This window comes from Lathyrus oleraceus, chromosome 7 (genome assembly GCF_024323335.1).
Source record: "Lathyrus oleraceus cultivar Zhongwan6 chromosome 7, CAAS_Psat_ZW6_1.0, whole genome shotgun sequence".
Taxonomy (NCBI): Eukaryota; Viridiplantae; Streptophyta; class Magnoliopsida; order Fabales; family Fabaceae; genus Lathyrus; species Lathyrus oleraceus.
Window position 1 is genome coordinate 199,988,838 of NC_066585.1, and position 18,792 is coordinate 200,007,629.

The window sequence follows — 18,792 nt, forward strand, 5'->3', positions numbered from 1 at the left end:
AAATTAGCCAATGGGATCCTTTTGGAGGATTAATGAATCATGCTAGCATAGTTTTCGGGTACTCGTCTTAAACTCAATAGTTGTTGACATATGGCAAAATTTGTTTGATCAATTTGAAAGCATGAAGGGGGTCAGCCCCTCTGTGGCTCATCTTGCCCCAGTCTGTTGGAACTTTGGAAATGTTCACCTTGAAAGTGAGTTTGGAAACAACTTGCCATGAGACTGCCTCGAGATGGCTTGCCCCAAGTGTTTGAAACTTGCAATGGTCTGAACTTGACTAACCAAATGTTGGAATGGTAGACTCTTGATTGACTTTCCTTGGATAGTTGGACTCATTGAGCTCTGAGGTGGCTTGCCCCTGTCTAAGTCTTGAAACAAATTACTCTTGGCGAGATGACCCTTAGGGTGATTAGCTCGAATTAATTGATGCTCAAAGTGATTTGCCCCTGACTAGACTTCTTTCACTTTATCAAGTTCCTCAACTGTATTTGGAATTTCTTGATGCTAAGTGTTGACTCGCAAATAAGATTGTTCATTCAAAAATGGTAATTTTAATGCAGTGCTTATGCAAAAATTTGAAAACGAAATTTATTGATATGAACGGGTGAAATACAGTGAACGAGTCGTTGATAAGAACACAATGGTGATCAAGTCATTCACAGTATGCAAGTTGGTGCCATCAAATGATTAACAAAAATCGTTTGGAGTCAAGTTAACACAACCTTGTTATAGTATGCTTTCAAAATAAACCTTGTCTCAATTAGGTCTTTTAAGGGTTATAACGTGGCCTGGTTCACGGTTTTTTAAACAAAAGGATATAAGGCTCAAAATTTATTTTTTACCCACCCCTTCTTCTTGATGATCTCCAGTTCCTACGCTCAATTAATTCGATACACGCATTCGACTTCTAAGAGGGTTCGAAGGTGTGATGAGGATTCAAGACGAATTTTCTTGAAATGGCAGTCACCTTATTTTTTGTTTTGTTGAGGATTTTGGTGACCTCTTTTGATTGATTTTCTTTATCCCTAATTTTGCATGGACCGTTTCTTTAAAGCTTTCGGTCCACCGGGATGCCCTAACTTTTGCCTAAGTCATTTTGGTGGTATTTGACTTAGCGGACTTTTTTCTGTGTTTTTTTTTACGTTTTGACTGCCACATTATTGGTGGATGAGGATCAACCAACACTAATTTTAGCTTTTCTCAACTTCTTCGACACTTCAACATGTGCGCGAAGGATAACATGTGGTTGAACCTAATTGGAGGGTGTACATATAGACGATTTTTCTGAAAGATCGAATGCATGATCAAACTATCTGAACACAACTACCCTGCCCCAGGTTAAGATTAAGGGTTTTTAGATCCGAAATAAACACCAACTTCTAGGCTTAAAGTGGTTGACTAGGGATTAACTCCTTATCTCTTCAGTGTTTGGGGATTTGAAACAATGCCTTACATCATCGACAAGGTTTTACTCAAAAGCATACCACAACAATTTCAGGTGTTTCATTTTCATCATCCTCCTTCCAATCTTGGTTAACACAACGGTTTAACAAACAAAAGTCAATGAGAGGAGTATTTTTGTTTTTAACATAAATGAAAAACGAGTGAATACGAATGGATTAATTCAAAAGATGCATAAACATTTCATTAATCTTACCAATTCAAATAAAACAACAATGCTTAAAAGCAAATAACAATCAACATGCGAGGAAACTACAAAAGAAGTGTTGAAACAGCCAAATGATTGCCAGCTCTAGGGGATGACTTCTTCAAACTTGATCCATTAACTTATGGGGACACCCCTTGAGACCTTCGCACTTATTCGGGACATTGGCATGATGATCTTCAAATTCTTTTCCTTCAATCTCATCGTTGAACGCAACCCTCTTGGATCCACTACTCACTTCTTATTTTCTTTCATTGGTATGGGTCGTGACATTGGAAATCCAAGGCGGTATCTCAATGCTCTTACCAGGAAACAATGATAGCTCATTAGCCACATCCCTGACATCTTCCTTGTGGAACAAAACCTTGAGGGGTTTCAAGGGTCCTTTCCCTTTCTCATTACCTGGCCCAGAAATCAAGGTATATGTACCTGAGCCTTCCTCCTTGAGTGTTGGTGACCTTATGTTAATCAATCTTTGCAGCTTGAGCTTAAAACTCTTGCATTCCTCGATGGAGTGCCCCATTGTTCCAGTATGGTATCCGCACTTGATCTTAGGGTGATCTTCTTCAAAGACTAAGCTCTTTTTGTTAATCAGTTCTCGTACCAAGGCTTTTAGCACTAAGCAAGAATCCAGGTCATGTCCCACTGCCCCTTTATGGAATTCACATGTTGCATTTGGATTGTACCATGGCAGGTATGGTGACACAGGTGTGAGAGCTCGAGGGGTCACCAAAGTATTCTGGATCAGTTGTGGGTAGAGCTTGCTATATGGCACCGGAATTGGGTCATTGTGATTTTTGTTCCTCTTGTTCTGATTCTGATTTTTGTTCTGAACCTGACTTCGGTGATTTTGGGGAGGAATAGCCAGAGGATGTTGACGATGACGTCTTGAGGGAGGGCCATATGTCGGTAGATGAGGAGCTTCCACATGGAATTTCCCTTGACTTGAGGTAACACTAGATGGATGTGGAGTAGTAGCTCTCTTTGTTGCAACAATGTATATTGGGTGACCCTCTTTTCTCAACAAGACTTGCAGGGTTTCCAAGACCCATCTCATTTGGCTCTTCAAAAGATTAAGTTCCTCCTTCAGTGCTTCTTGGATTTTCCTTAGCTCGTCCATCATCTCCTGAGACATGGTTCTTTGTTCTAAACGCGTGTTGAGAATCACTTTGCTTCATGGACAAAGGATGGATGAGTATTTTTTTTGTATTTTTCTGGAAAATGACATGAAATGCATGATGACGAATGCATATGCAATGGTATATGACTGGATGCAATGAATTGTTTTTTGTGTTTTTGTATGCAAACAAAATGCAATGCAGGTAGTTAGGATCTGGGATAATGTGAGTAACTCAGAACATCTTACTAGGTAGGCTCCTTAACAGATAGTTCTAGGATTTCTACCCATAAACCCACTCACGGGATAGTTTCTACATTTTTGATAGGGTTCCCAGAGTCATGGACCATAATCGTATCAACATCATGCAATAGGCTAGCCGCTTTATGACAAGAGTGACGAAAAGTCTCTTCTGAGCGGGGTTTTCATGTTGGGTGCAAAAAGGAGAGGCCCTTGGAGTCCATCATTACGCAACCACCAAAGCAGGAACTGGTTCTAAGAGGGGCTCCTAGAGTCATGGACCCTTCATGAATCAACGCCATGCAACAGGCTAGCTGTATTATAACGAGATCTACAAACAGGTCTACTCTAGGGGAGTCTTCATGCTAGACACGCAAGGAGTGGCCCTTGGGGACTAACACTACACAACTTCCAATTCTAAACTTATGTGTTCTGTCTTCTTTTTCCAAAGCTCGGGTGTAAAGCTTTATTCATGATATCAAAATCCCAACACCCACACACACACACACACATATATATATATATATATATATATATATATATATATATATATATATATATATATATATATATATATATATATATATATATATATATATATACTTATATAAAAATGCGATAAAACAGAGGTAAAGAAAGCATATAACAAAGGGAGAAAAATAAACAAACAAAGCTAACACACATACGAAAACTTAACTGAACTAGGGTTGACTCACTTAGGGATGTTCCTGTCCCCAGCAGAGTAGCCATCTCGCTGGGGAAGTCCCAACAAGCTGTCTGTATATCCCCAGCAGAGTCGCCATCTGTCGCACCTCGAAAAATGGGGATACGACTTAAAGCGAAGCGCAATCGTACACTCGCAATGATGGACTGAACAGAGTCGCCACCGAACTTTATTTATTCCTAAAAAGGAAAGGGGAAATATCGATAAAACCCAAGAAAGAATGACAATGATTATTGCTCGTCGCAACCAAATCAGGGTTCGGGAGTCGGTTACGCAAGGGGAAGGTATTAGCACCCCTCACGTCCGTTGTATTCAACGGGAACCGTTTAGTTAGTTTTGTTTTGAATGTTAGCTTATGTTAGTCTTCTCAAGTTATAATGAGGGAAAGAAAGAATAGAAGAGAGAAGAAATGTTTTTGGATTTTTGATGAAGGACTAAACCTAAGTTTTTTATTAGTGGGCCTGACAAGATTTACAAATCCTGCTCCTACGTATCTCAATAGAGAAATCAAGGCTTACGTAGTTCTGGGTAGAAAAATGTTTGTTGTTGGTCGATTTTAGCGAAAGCTATACTGTATTAATCGACGAGAACATTGTTTTACCCAAAACAGATGAGGAGTGGACGCATACCACACATCGAACGGATTTATGAATCTACATTCGGAAAAGCGTCACTTATCTCTACTCAACAATCGTGGCCGAAACATTGTTTTGCATCACCTTAAGACAATATATCTTTCATTTATGAAAAAGGTTTTTGATAATTAATCGCACGGCGGCGAGAAAAGAGTTGGATTGGTTGGGTGTATTCTGAGTGATGGCGAGAACTTGGATGAGCGAGATATCCATCTCGAATCCTAGTCTCAGGAGTGCACGGTATACACCATGTTCCATTTCCATCTTTATTGGCGAAAGCGTTTATTAAAGATTAAGTATTTTGAATTTGATTGAGAAAGGGTTTGAAGAAACCACATTAATAATTTTTAAGCGATGACGAGAGCTAAGATAGGCAAGGCATCCGCCTTGAATCGTAATCTCAGGAGTGCACGATATACACCATGTTCCATTTCCATCTTTATTGAAAAAGTGGTTAAGGTAGGAATTAAGGTAGGAATTCAAGGTTCCACTAGAATGCTAGATTCCAATGGTCCTTTTCTTTTGAGTTTATTTAGAAAAAGGTTTGGGTATTGTATTTGATTTTAAGAAATATCTCTCAATATGTGATCGAGAATGGATTCACATAAATGATTTGAGACCGTTTGACTTGGTTACAAAAAATTATTTGAAGTCGAAATTGAAATGATTTAATGAAAACTCAAGAAGGACATGACATGTGCCTTTGGACTTAATTGTTCAAGGGTTACACCGGAATGCTAGATTCCAATGGTCCTCTTTCATTCGAATTTGTTTAGAAAAAATCTTTGTAAGTTATGTTAAGAAATTACAAAAGATATAAATAAGTAGCCTATTCCTAAGTCTAGGGGTAAAACCGTCAATTCATAATTATGGTTAATATTGAATTAAACTTCTATTTCATGAAAATCCTAATTAAAATCAATTAAATCCTAAACTCACTTTAATATTCTACATCCTAAACTAATTATGATTATTTCTAAAATCCTAGTCTAGTTAATTTTAATATTTCTAATTAAACCTAATTAAGCTAATCAAAATTAAAGATCCTAATTAATCCGATTAACTCCTAATTATCTATAATATTCTCAATAATATTTCTAATATTTCTTAATATTCTAAAACATTAACGTAATTAACTCCTAATTATGATCCTAAAAATCTAATATTCTAAATTAATATTATTCTAATCTAAATCTAATATTAACCTAATCTAATTTTAAATTTCTAATTGTATCTTAAAACTCCTCCAATTAACCTAAATCCCTAATTAATATTCTAAACTAATTACCTAATATTCCTAATTAAATCTACTATATAATTAGGAATATTCTAAATTTCCAATTAAAAGCTAATTGACAAAAGAAAAAATGAACATGGGCTTTTGCAATGGACAGGGGGTACCGGCCCATATCTGCAAGGGTGCAGGGAGTAGTCTGTTTGGGCTTTAGTCCAAACCAAGCCCAAACCCCATGAGTAAGTGTTCATAATACGATGCCAAAAACGCTTATGCAGATAAGCTACGAAAACAAATCAAGGTGACAAGCGCTTATCCAAAAAAGCCGGAGCGAACATCGCGATTCTCGTCGCCATTCCACGCACTTGTGTTCATGGATTCGCGTTTACAATAACAACATCGCACTTCATATCAGAGCATCGCGCTCATCGCTATAGCTCATGGATTCGTGTTCTTGGATTTATTTCGACATCATTCATGGAAGTTCGTAAAACCGAGGCAAGACTCAGATCAAAACGAGAAATGACTCACCGAATTTCCAAGAACAGGTACAATTTCCTTGTCCTTCCTTCGCTTCGTATTCTCCTCGCCGTCTCTGAAAACCTAGGGTTTTTCGTGGTCGCCTCCAAAATTCAGGTTTTTTCTCCTCCGCTTCGACCTTTTTATACTCACTACCTAGGGTTTTCAGGTTGGCTTATGGAGATCGAAACAGGTATCTCTGCGAAACCCTTTCGGTGTGCTCAGTTTGGATTGCCCTATTTGATGTTAAATTTGGAAACGGTAATACAAACCATGCACTTTCTTCCTCTACTTTGTCTCAATCCCTTTTGGGTTATTTTTGAATCCTAACACCTTGCTATTTTACTTCGTTTTACTGCAGTGAAAAAATTAGTGGAAATTCAAGAGCGGTTTCGGTTATATGTAAAGCTTCGATTATGAACACGGGTTGAGTGAATTGCAGCATGGTCTCATTATGCAGGTTGTGGTTTTGGTTGATGGTTGGTTGCTATACCTCAACAGGGCTTGGAGGCACACTTACTTTCGGTTCATTAATCATGTTTTGGGTTCTTCCAGATGAGGTAAGTGAAAAAATAGGAAGAAAGTTAAATGGTAATAAAATTTGGAGGAGACCTTTCTCAATCAGTTGTGGCATGTATTGCTATATTATGTACTGCATATGAACTACTCGCCTATGATTTTGTAAAAGCTACCGTAATAGAAACTGTTTCCTTCCAATGTTATTCATTTAATCATCCAAGGTTTCTCTACACCAAAATACACTTTATGTTATAACAAAAAAGAAAAGGAAATTGAAGTATACTTAAACCTCCATATCAATAGACTTGGTATAATACAATTAATCACGATCGCCATTGTTAAACACAGAACACTGTGCTGCTGGTCTAGACAATTCTTCGCCTGCACTTGCCGGACACGTCATCAGCGTCGCCGGTGGCTTCATGCAGTTGGTTAGTTTGTAAGTTTTGTTAGTCATGGGGATGCTGGTTAACAGTTTTTGTAATTGCATAGCATTTTGGCATCTATTTTATTTCAGGTATATGAACTGTTAGATCTGAACTTGTGCACATTATTCCTGGTAGGCAAGGTATTTTGTAGTGTAAATTGTTTCACATTGTCTTGCTGCAAGTTGGATCAAAGTCCATGAATTGCCTCCACTCTAAAACTTAATTTGCTGTTGGATCTTATTTAGTGCATGCTTGTGTTCTGCTGCATTGGAATGTTGCTCATGGTGAACCTTTGGCCTTTTGTATTGCACCAGGTGTAGCACCTCAAATTTGCACCTATCATTGTACATACATTTTCATACTAGGTCATAGCATATCATGGTCCATTGCATAGCATGGCATTGCCTCTTTTGCCTCAAGTGCAAGCCAATCAAGGAATTAGGTCAAACTGATCAGGAGATCAGTCAACCAAGCAAGCAAGTGCAATTCTCAAGGAGCCAAGGCCCTAGGGTTTGTCCAACAAGTTCACATGACTTGGAGGTCCATTTGAAGTGTTCAAGTCAAGGGTTGAAGGCTCAGAGGTCATCAGTTCATGCACAAACAGTCAAAAACCCTAGACAGTCAACAGTCAGTCAAAGCAGTGGATGGTGGCCATTCTTGTGGAATTTGGGCACCATGATCAATAATCAAGAGTTCATGCAACTTGGGACATCATTTGAAGTCAAATTCTCAAGGAATTAGGGTTTGGAATTCATCAGAAGAGGCTCAGTCAGGCAGAAACCCTAAAAGTCAACTGTTGGTCAACTGTCCATTTAATCAGTGATTTGATGATTGGAATTGGTTTGTGAGAGCTCATTCATGGCCAAATAGTCTTCATATATCATGCCAAACACCATCATGGAAGAATTTGAAGCCAGATCAGAAATTTCCAAAAATGGAAACTGGACCTGTAACTGAAACTTGCCATAAATGGAAAGTCTTGATCCTCAAAATTACATCTTGATACAAGCTTCAAATGAATTTTTGCCCAACATGAAAGTTGAAGATCTTGTTCTCCCATTTCCAAAAAGTCCAAGAACTCTCAATTCCCATGTGTGATTGGCAAGTTATGATCGAATCGATTTCAGAAAATCTTGAACTTCAAAGGGCCATATCTCTCAAACCATTTGGCCAATTTTGGTGGGGTTTTTTCCTACAAGTCACATTTGATCCCCTCTTTCCAAAAATATAAATTTAATGAGCCAAAACTTCACCAATCAAAATGGCATTTTTTGACCTATCTCATTTAAATGCAAGTTTGACCAATGTTTGACTTTTTGATATAAACATTTTTCTAACATTTGGCTAATTGAAATAGCTCAGAAATATCATTTAAAATGTGTTTGCCAAGTCAAATTATGCAGTACACATGTATCCATGCTAGCTTGCTTGAATTTGGCAAAAGTACAATTTCACCATGCTATCCATACTTGCATTTGAGCCATGCTTTGTACTTCATCAAAACAGAAAATTAGCAGGTCATTTGCTGTCATTAGAACCACAATTTGCAGCCTAAAACCAACAGCAAAAGGCCATGCTTGCTTGCTTGAAATTGGGAAGAAAAGGACAAATGCAACAACCACATCCCATAAGCCATGCTTTTACCACAAGACAGCAGACTTTGACCATGATTTTCTGTCAAACCAATCCTAATAGCAGGCACATAAACCACCTTTGACAGCCAAAAAAACCAGAAACTGCACTCATTCATACTCATCCTTGGCACTTGACCAAAAGCTGTCAAAAACACAAAACCTGCTAGCAACATCCAACAGCAGATTTGAGGAAGATTTTCTGTCATTGTGTGAACCATAATGAGAGCCTCCAAACCAGCAATACACGGCATACAACTCACTCCCTCAAGAATTGACCTTGCTTGGCATTTATCAAAAAAACTGTCAAAAACTCCAAACCACAACAGCAGACTTTTTCCATCATATTTTCTGTCAAGAAGGAAACCAGCAGCAGCATTAATTGCATCCATTACAACAGAAATCATTGATGCCAAACCAAACTTCTCATTCTTGGCCAAGATCAGTTTCAGTCCAAACTCACAAAAGGAACAAAACCTTGCTTTGATTGAGACAACATTCTCTCACCATTTTGCTGTCATTTGAAACACAATTAAACACATCAAACCAACAGAAATTCACTCATGCTCAAAACCACATTTTGGCCATTTTCTAAAAAGCTATCCAAAACTCTCAAAGGACCAAACTTGGCCTTGCCTAAAGCAACATCAAACAGCATATCAAAGATGATTTCCTGCCATTATAAACACAAGTAGCAGCCTATCATACAGAAAAACACTCTCACACTTTCATTTTGGAATTGGCACGATTTGGGATTTTTGACCAACCCTTCAAAGAACCCGAGTATCTCTTCATTACTTCATCATCTAGACATCATTTGGAGACTATTGGAAGCAACAAATACCAACTGTAACATCTCCATCATATTCTGTTTTCCTCAAGTGTCCTTCCATGGCAGCATGTGTGTATCTTCATATCAAGCATCCATGAGCTGGAATCCTTCACCATCCAACTCAAGGAAGCATAAACTTCATCTGTCTCAAGCACTTACAAGCAAAAAGGTGCTGAATCTTCACTGCTCATCATTTTGGTCAGTTTTTCGATTTACTCTTTTGCTAAACTATGCCATGTTTAATGAAGATCTTGTTATGCTGAAGCCAATGCAACTTGAACCATTGAAAATGATTAATTATGCTAAGAGAAATCTGAGAGTGAAGTTTTGTGTCCATGTGTTTGTTTTGATCGATTCTCTCTCCACAGCCTGTTTCCATGAAAATTGATGATAGACTTGTCTTCACCATGCTTTAATGCTCCCATTGATGTGCTATTTATTCATTTCTGAGAATATGTGTTCATGAGCAAAGTTGGTATTCAGATTTTCTTGTGCTTGATTCGTGTTGTGTATGTTGTTTCAATGAGAATCATTGATGGATCCTTGTTGGCCTTGCCATGATGATTGTGTCTGGGTGCTCAATTTGTATTTCTGGAATTTTTTGTGAAAAATTCGATTGGAAGAGGATGAATGCTCATGATGTTCATAGTTTGAAACCCTAGATTCATAATGCCATGCCCAGAATCTGTTTGCTACGTTGTGTGCTACTGTTCCATAGGCCAGCCAATAGAAACATTCTATTTTGTAGCCCAAAACGACCGTGTTTCGTTTAATGAGTCTCCAAATTACCAGACTGCCACTCGGACCAAATTAAATCCATGTTATTTCATTTAAATTCAATAATTATTTCATTTGTTCATCAAACTTCCAAAAATCATAAATTGCCCAATTTTGATCCAATTTGAATGGGATTTTTTGTGTTGTGTTCATCATGATCTCTACTTTTTTATCATTATTTTTCCAGAATTTTTGGATGAGTGGTTTTTAAATGTTGCTAGGGTTTGTGACATGTGACCAAATTTTGTACACTTTGCCAAATCAGTTGTGAAATGATGAGAATGTATCCAATGGCTCCCAAATTTTTTGTGCATAAACTAGACACACTCATGGTGATTTTGGTGTAAAGTTTGTGAATTTATCATTTGTGGTTTGTGAGTTATGATTTTTTGAATTAGGGTGTGACAATTTGTGTCACACCATTGATGTCCAACTTCATGATTTTCATTACCATGCTTCTTGACCTCCAATTGATCTGATTTTTTGCATGAACCTACTCTTGTATGTCTAGTTTACATGTGAATTTTCTTGGAATTATTTGTGGCATTTCCTAATTGTTTGAGATTTTCTCCCCTGGTTAGTCAATTGTTGACTTTGTGTGACACATGTTCCCATTTCATTTGTGAAATTCTCATACTTTATTAGATGGACATGAAATTTGACATGAGATAACTAGACATCCTCATCTTTGCCATGGTTTTAGTCCCATTCATTTATCATACACCATTCTTGACTTATGATTTTTCTAAGTTGATGCATGTTTGGTTGACTTCTTTGAGCATGTTCAAAATGGCTTTGACTTTACGATTTTCATTGACTGCCTTCCACTTGTCCAAATGAGATGAAATTTGACATGCTTACCATGCTATGTGTTAGGTTTGATCATGATTTATTTGGTGATTTTTGGAAATGTTTAAGATTGGTTTTGATGCAAGTCTTGCTGTTGACTTCTATGAGCTCTCATTTGCCATGCTTTGACTTCTTTTACTTATGAAATGATGATGATGCATGATATGAACATGAAACCAATTGGGTTTGCTTCCTAAATGTTTGAATTTGATTTTGATTGGACATTGCTTGCTGTTTGACTTTCTCATTCATTTTTGACCCTAGGCTTGTCCTAGTGGTCCTGTGGCTTATGTTTGAGTTCATGTTTTCAGGTTAAGCTACAAATGCTTCAAAGAGATCATTACAATTTGATTGAGTTTGCTTAAGTATCATTGACTAACTTGTTGTTTTGTAGGTGGCTTGGCTCACAAGCCTTGAGCCTTGTGTCTTGCACATTCATTTGCTTCTGATTAACTGTTAATGTCTGTTTCCTTTTGCTTTGATTTGAAGTTGCATACTAACATCTGCTTGACTGTCTCAGGTACTTTAGTTGCTTAGTTCCTTGTGAACTTTTCGCTTTGCTTTGCTTTAAATAGCAACTTGCATTGAGGTATGTCCCTTTTACTTCATGTAGTCTGGAAGACCTGGCCTGTTACTTGGCCAGGCAACTGTCTGAAGTCCTCCTTAAGAGGCAATGTTTGTGATTGTTTATTTTTGTCCTTGCATAGAGTCAAAGTCCTCCTAAGTGAAGAGGCAATTGGCAGAACCAAGGGATATGCAACCTATCCCCTGCTATTCAGTGTGTCATCTGCTTTGCTCACACCACTGTGTTGATGCATTGCAGATACAAACCCAAGATCTTGTACAATTGTACAGTTGAGTCAGTTTCAAATGTGTAGAAGGGTTCCCACTTTCTGAACCCACACATTCTTGTCAAATGCTCTCCCAGGCCAGGGATAGAAGCAATGAGGCACACCCCTCATCTCCTTTCATCTGCTTCACCTTAGCCCCGCAATGGCAAGGTTAAGAGCAACATTCACCCAGTTCCAGAGGTTTGTTTGTTGAGGTTGATATGACCCCTCGACTAAAACCTAGCCTTGTTTGAGCCACTTGCTTGTATATAGAGTGTGCTATCTGTGCTTGTAGGATTGTTTGACTTGCTTCCTGTGCAAGTTAGGATTGTTTGACTTGCTTCCTGTGCAAGTTAGGATTAGTTTAGACTTGCTTCCTGTGCAAGTAGGTTTTGCTTGGCTTGCTTCTTGTGCAAGTTAAGTGTGTGTGTGGCTTGCTTCCTGTGCAAGCCATGCTTAGGATAGGCTGGCTCCCTGTGCCAGTTAGCTAGAAACCTTAACTTAGGGATGATTTGCATGATAACATCTAGGCTCGAGTCGTAGTCTCCCTAGTTGTGTCTCCCTCTGTTATCTGGTTAGGCTAGTCCTTTATCCCTGCGTAGGGGAACTACATCGCCCTGATCTTCATACCAGATGAAGTATGTAGGCAGGAGATAGAGCTGATCTCTCCGGGCGCCCTTTTTCTTTTTTTTGTGTGTGTTGTCTGACCTTTGCTAGGCTCGAGTCTGTGACTCCTTAGCATTTGCTGTCCGTCTGTTTGTGTGTGTTTGACAGTTATAGGCTGAGTCCCCGACTCCCTATCAACCTGTTGCGTGTGTTTAGGTTCGGATGCTGATGTAAGTCCAGTGATTGGCATTCAGGCTCCACGTTTGCCTCTTTGTGTGAGTTTAGGTTCGGATGCTGACATAAGTCCAGTGATTGGCAGTCGGGCTCCACGTTTGCCTGTGTTTGTGTTTGTTTGTGTGCGTGTCAGCCGAGCTACGAATGCTCTGATTCTTCTCTCGTCCGAGAAGATACGTATGCATAGGGTGCGATACCTTAGCGAGCATGTGTCGTTTCCCCAGTCCGAACTACTTCGACTCTGATGTCTATGCCTGATAGACTAAGTAGGCCCAGGATGCGGTATCCTGCCGAGTCAGTTTCAGTCAGTTTCTTGTGTCTCTTTCAGCCAGTGTGTGTGTGTTTGAGCAGTGTTTAGCAACCAATTTTCCTTTCTAGTGTGCGTGGATCCCGTAGAGTACTACGGATGCGTAGGGGTGCTAATACCTTCCCTTCGCATAACCGACTCCCGAACCCATTCTTTTTGGTCGCGAGACCATGTTCTTTCCAGGTTTACTCTGAGCGTTTCCTTTCCCCCTTTTGGGATAAATAACGCACGGTGGCGGCTCTGTTGTTTCTTCTTTTCCCGCCGGTTTTTCGCGTGATGCGACACCAGGTTTGAGTCATGATAGCATAGTCATGTTGTCGTGCAGGATGGTTGCTTGCTCGATATTTTTGCATTGTAGGTTCTGAAATATTGTTGCTGAACTGTCGTGGCAGGTTTGATGTATGAACTGAAGTGAATCCGTGATATGGCTTTGTTATATGGTTTTTCTACTGGTTCTGCTTCATTATAACAGGCGCATGACTTGGTCCTTACAAAGTTTGTTGCATGTTGCATACTATGGTTCTTGGTTGCACTTGTATTTGGTAGGCTATTTTGAAATACTCATGGGATTGGGTTGGAACATATTGAATTGTTTAGATTGTGTATTGAAGGTTAATTGAATGAATGAGATTATGTAATGAATGTTTATTGAATTGGACTTGTATGTAAGTCTATTGAATTGTATTGAATGGAATTTGGATATATTAAATGAAAGCTTGAAAGTTTGAATGAATTGTATGGAGTGTAGGATTGTAATGGCATGTAATGAATTGTTAAAAAAAGAATGGAACATTACTTAGACACGGAAAGTGGCTTATGTAGTGATAACACTGAAATTTACCGTATTTTCGACTCCGATTTCACATGCATTCTAGTTGTTTTATTGTTATTTTGTTGTGTTATTGCTATGTTTTCCTTTGTTTTCAGGTTTTTACTTTAATCGGATCCCCGATCGAGAAAAGGAGTGAAAAAGAGCTAAAAACCCTAAAATTCAGCATTTTGCACTTGTGGCCTACCCCATGGCTGGCGCCATAGTCCCTGCCATGACGTGTCCAAAGCTCAACTTCCCTCAACTGCCACGTTCTCCACTACTTCCACTAAGGCGCCTAAAAATGGCTTTGTGGCGGGCGCCATAGCCTTGTGGCGGGCGCCACAAGAGGAAAATAGTTTCCCTCCCATTTTCAAGTTGAAGGGCATCCAAGTCATTTCCATCTTTTTACTTGCTTATAAATAGAAACTCGAATTCACTTTTACAATCATCCAAACTTAGAAGCAACTTTGTTTCACTTAGGCATATATTCAGTATTTTAAAGTGGTAACCACTTCGCATTGGAGTGTTACCACAATTGTGTAATCGAGTCTGTGATAGAGTTTGTAATCGAGTTTGGAGCACTTTGGAAGGAAGTTAATCCTGCCACCATTTTCATTTCCGCATTGCAATTTATTCAACCCTCCGATTGGAGCAGGTTTTTATTACTTGTCTTTATCTTATTTATTTCCCGCACTCGCTTTACTTTATTTATTTTCCCCGCACTCACTTTACTTTATTTATTTCCTCGCACTCGCTTTAAATTATTTATTTTCCTCGCACTCGCTTTAAATTATTTATTTCTCGCACTCGCACTCGCACTACTTTCATTTACTTTCCGCACTCGCACTACTTTTATTTACTTTAATGCACTTTTCTTTTACTATGTCTAACTAAATTTATAAGGTTAGAATGTAAGGATCGTAATTGAACCGATAATCCGTACAATTGTTCGTAGAAATACTTAAGGGCTATTTTAACTTTCAACTTAAGTTTTCCCGCACTTCAATTCCGTTGGGTAAGATCGAAAGCCGTCCAACGTCTTTTTAAACTTAATTGTTTTTAACTATTTCAAAAACAGCGAAAGCGCTGTGTTTAGTTCATTAGGAGTTTTTAACTTAAGAAGAAAAGAGATTTTAAAACTACTTTCGGTCGCGTTTATAAGTTTAGAGTCTGGTTCGTAAGAACCTCTTTTGGTTAAGAAATCCAGGTTATAATACTTTTCAACTTAGTCAAGATACTATATTTCTTAAAAATAGGTTTACTACTCTAACGCAATGCGCGTCTTTTTATAAGTGACAATAAGAGGGTTTGATTAGGGAGTACAACTCGGTTCTGAATACGCGAAAGCGACAGTTCCTGTTAAATTAATTCTTTTCAAAGTAGGAAACATTACCCATAAGTAGTTCTATTAGCAAGTACTTGGATTATTAATTGATTGTGTGAATTACATTCGACCCTGTCTTTATTAATTAATCTTTATTCAACACTTTACTCTTTATTGCACACTCTAAAAACACCTATTTTGATTGCCTTTGATAAACGCCATAACAATAGATAGCGATAGATTGACACTTGGTCTCTGTGGATTCGACAATCTTTTATATTACTCTGACGCGTTCGTATACTTGCGAAACACCGCATCAAGTTTTTGGCGCCGTTGTCGGGGACCAATTTCGTCAAATTTCATTTCCCTGTTGTTATATCGTTTAGACTTAGGTTATTTCTCGTCGGTCAATGCGAAGAACTCGCAACACCGGAAGTTTAAGTTTAGTATACCCTCTGGCGGAACCTGAACATTACACTCGCGCACGTTTATTCTTTCATAGAATTAAGAGAGCTATGGCCGAAGATCAAAACCAAAGACCTCTTAAGGACTTCACTCAACCATCAAATGAAGAACCTAGTTCTAGTATAGTAAACCCAACTATCCCAGCTAATAATTTTGAACTTAAACCATCCCTGTTGCAACTAGTGCAACAGAGACAATTCGCAGGTCTCGCTACCGAGAACCCAAACCAACATTTAAAAATATTTCTTCAATTAGCAGATACTTTTAAAACCAATGGAGCTTCTCCTGAGGCAATACGTTTAAGATTATTCCCTTTTTCCCTCAGAGATAAAGCCATATCATGGTTAGATTCCCTTCCACCCAATTCCATTACGACTTGGGATAACCTTAGAAGAGTTTTTCTTGCTAGATATTTTCCCCCGAGTAAGACCACCGTTCTTCTAAACCATATAACTAGATTTACCCAAAACCAAGGAGAATCGTTGTTCGAAGCTTGGGAGAGATATAAAGAGTTGTTACGAGCATGCCCACATCATGGTTTAGAAAACTGGTTAATCATTCAAACCTTCTATAATGGACTTCACTATAATACAAAGATGACCATTGACGCTGCCGCAGGCGGTGCTCCGATGAACAAACCTTATCCCGAAGCTAGTGCCCTCATCGAAGATATGGCTCAAAACCATCAATCATGGGGAGTAGAACGAGCGACAACTGAGAAGAAGGAAGCCCAAGGAGGAGTGCATGAACTAAGCTCTATAGACATGATGCAAGCTAAAATGGACGCACTATCCCTTAAGGTCGAGCGTATGTACATAAACCCGAATACTGTAGCCGCAATTTCGTCGGATTGTGAGATATGTGGAACCAAAGGACACCAATCCGCAGAATGCAGTCTATTAAACGAAACCCACTCCGAGCAAGTGAACTACACCCAAGGGAACCCATATTCGAATACCTATAACCCTGGATGGAGGAATCACCCGAACTTCTCCTATAAAAACAATAACCCTATCCAAAATAATGCACCGCCGAGACCTAGTTATCAAGCCCCTAGATCAAATCAACCTATGCAACCTGTACCACCAAAGCCGAGCCTTGAGAAAATTATGGAAAATTTTATCACCGCTCAAACCCAACAAAACAAGGAGTTCATGAACCAAAACATTCATGTTAACGAATTGATTACTCAGTTAGGAACCAAGGTTGACCAAATAGTTACTCATACCAAGATGCTTGAAACCCAGATCTCTCAGGTAGCTTTAAACCAAGCCCCTCAGACTACACCTGGAGGATAATTCCCTGGACAACCTCAACAAAATCCGAGAGGGCAAGCCAATGCCATTACCCTACGAAGTGGGAACGCTTATGATGAGCCACCAAACCCAAGATTGAGTGAACCCAAAACTTCTAAGGAATGTACCAAACCCCCGGACGAAGTAAAGGAACCAGAGGAATCTGAAAACCAAGAAGGTCGAGAGAAAGGAGAAGAACCTAAAGATAAAACTTACGTACCACCCCCGCCATATAAACCACCTATACCATATCCGCAAAGACTCAAACAAACCCAGATCAATAAACAATATCAAAAATTTATTAAAGTTATAGAAAAACTTCATGTAGAAATCCCTTTCACAGAAGCCATCACCCAAATACCTACTTATGCAAAGTTTCTCAAAGACATCCTTACCAACAAACGTAGACTTGACGATCCGAAGCCTTTGGAATGTAATGCTATTTCCGAGGACAAATTAGAAAAGAAAGATAAAGATCCTGGAAATTTCTCCATTCCTTGTCTTTTGGGTAATCATGTCATCGAAAAAGCTTTTATAGACTTAGGAGCTAGTATGAGCCTAATGCCTTTAGCAGTTTGTGAGAGGTTAAACTTAGGAGAATTACAACCTACTAAGATGTCACTTCAGTTAGCCGATAGATCTGTCAAATATCCGATAGGCATTTTAGAAGATGTTCCTGTTAGGATAGGTCAGTTATTTATCCCTACTGATTTTGTTGTCATGGACATCAAATAGGACAATGATATACCAATCCTTCTAGGTAGACCATTCTTATCGACTGCAGGAGCCATAATAGATGTCAAGAAAGGAAAGTTGACATTTGAGGTAGGTAAAGAGAAAATAGAATTTATACTTTCAAAATTTCTTATGGCACCTGTGATGGGAGACGCGTGTTATGCCTTAGATATCATTGATGAATGTGTTAGAGAATTAGAACGAAAAGAAATTATAAAAACAATTAAGTTACCATCAACTCTCATAAGGGAAGATGATGACTTTAAGAAACCCTACATCGATGATAACTTTTACGAATGTTTATCCCTTACTCCAGATCCTATGCCATGCCTTAAGAGACCAACCTTAGAACTTAAGGAACTGCCTAAGAACCTGAGATATGAGTTCCTCGATGAAAAGATGAACCGTCCAGTTATAGTCAGTGCTACCTTGAGCCAAGAGGAAACGAACCAACTTTTAGACGTTTTACGAAGATATCCCTCAGCCTTAGGATATAATATCTCTGACCTGAAAGGTATAAGCCCATCCGTATGCATGCATCAAATTTCGCTAGAAGAAGATTCAAAACCCTCAAGGGAGCATTAGAGAAGAATAAACCCTATAATGAGTGATGTTGTTAAGAAGGAAGTTCTTAAGTTACTTGAGGCAGGTATAATCTATCAGATCTCGGATAGTAAGTGGGTGAGCCATGTGCATGTAGTACCTAAAAAGGGAGGCATCACAGTCGTGCAAAACGGTAAAGGCGAACATGTAGCAAAACGATTAGAAGGAGGATGGCGGATGTGTATAGACTATAGAAAATTAAATAAAGCAACTAGGAAGGATCATTTCCCTTTACCATTTATAGATCAGATGCTGGAGCGTCTAGCCAGACACTCTTACTTCTGCTATCTAGATGGATACTCTGGATTCTTCCAAATACCTATTCACCCCAAAGATCAAGAAAAAACTACCTTTACATGCCCTTATGAAACCTTTGCCTACAGACGAATGCCATTCGGCCTCTGTAATGCC

General features: G+C 38.8%; 1 non-coding gene across 1 annotated transcript; it reads right to left on the bottom strand.

Annotated features, from left to right (window-relative positions):
* Positions 1–16,182: 16,182 nt before the first annotated feature.
* Positions 16,183–16,289, bottom strand: LOC127108874 (small nucleolar RNA R71). Its single transcript, XR_007796376.1, has one exon. It is a non-coding gene; the product is annotated as a small nucleolar RNA R71 (small nucleolar RNA).
* Positions 16,290–18,792: the final 2,503 nt, after the last annotated feature.